Source organism: Penaeus monodon, chromosome 19, assembly GCF_015228065.2.
Source record: "Penaeus monodon isolate SGIC_2016 chromosome 19, NSTDA_Pmon_1, whole genome shotgun sequence".
Lineage (NCBI taxonomy): Eukaryota > Metazoa > Arthropoda > Malacostraca > Decapoda > Penaeidae > Penaeus > Penaeus monodon.
Window position 1 is genome coordinate 19,789,003 of NC_051404.1, and position 267 is coordinate 19,789,269.

A 267-nucleotide genomic window follows, 5' to 3' on the forward strand; every position below is an offset into this window, starting at 1 on the left:
AACATTTACTTATTTGAACTAAGCCTCCGAGCGTTTGAAAACGTAAAAGTGAAGATACTTGTTTTTGTATGCAAGGTTAAAATTGTGGATAAATATTGTGTCAGTGATAAACGGCGAAGACACAAACTAGGGCATGCATAATCTAGTTTTACTAGAATTACGTCGTTCAAGTATTTCTCGTCGCACTGTGCCATTAGCGCTTTTAATTTTTACCATACGTCCCCGCGTATTGTAAAGGAAATGCATCACTGCCACTTCTCTCAACAG

At 37.8% G+C, this 267-nt stretch overlaps 1 protein-coding gene across 1 annotated transcript in view; it reads left to right on the plus strand.

Moving 5' to 3' along the window:
- Positions 1-267, plus strand: part of LOC119585461 (pro-resilin-like) — a gene marked incomplete in the record, with an annotated part of 1,210 nt that overhangs the window by 617 nt on the left and 326 nt on the right.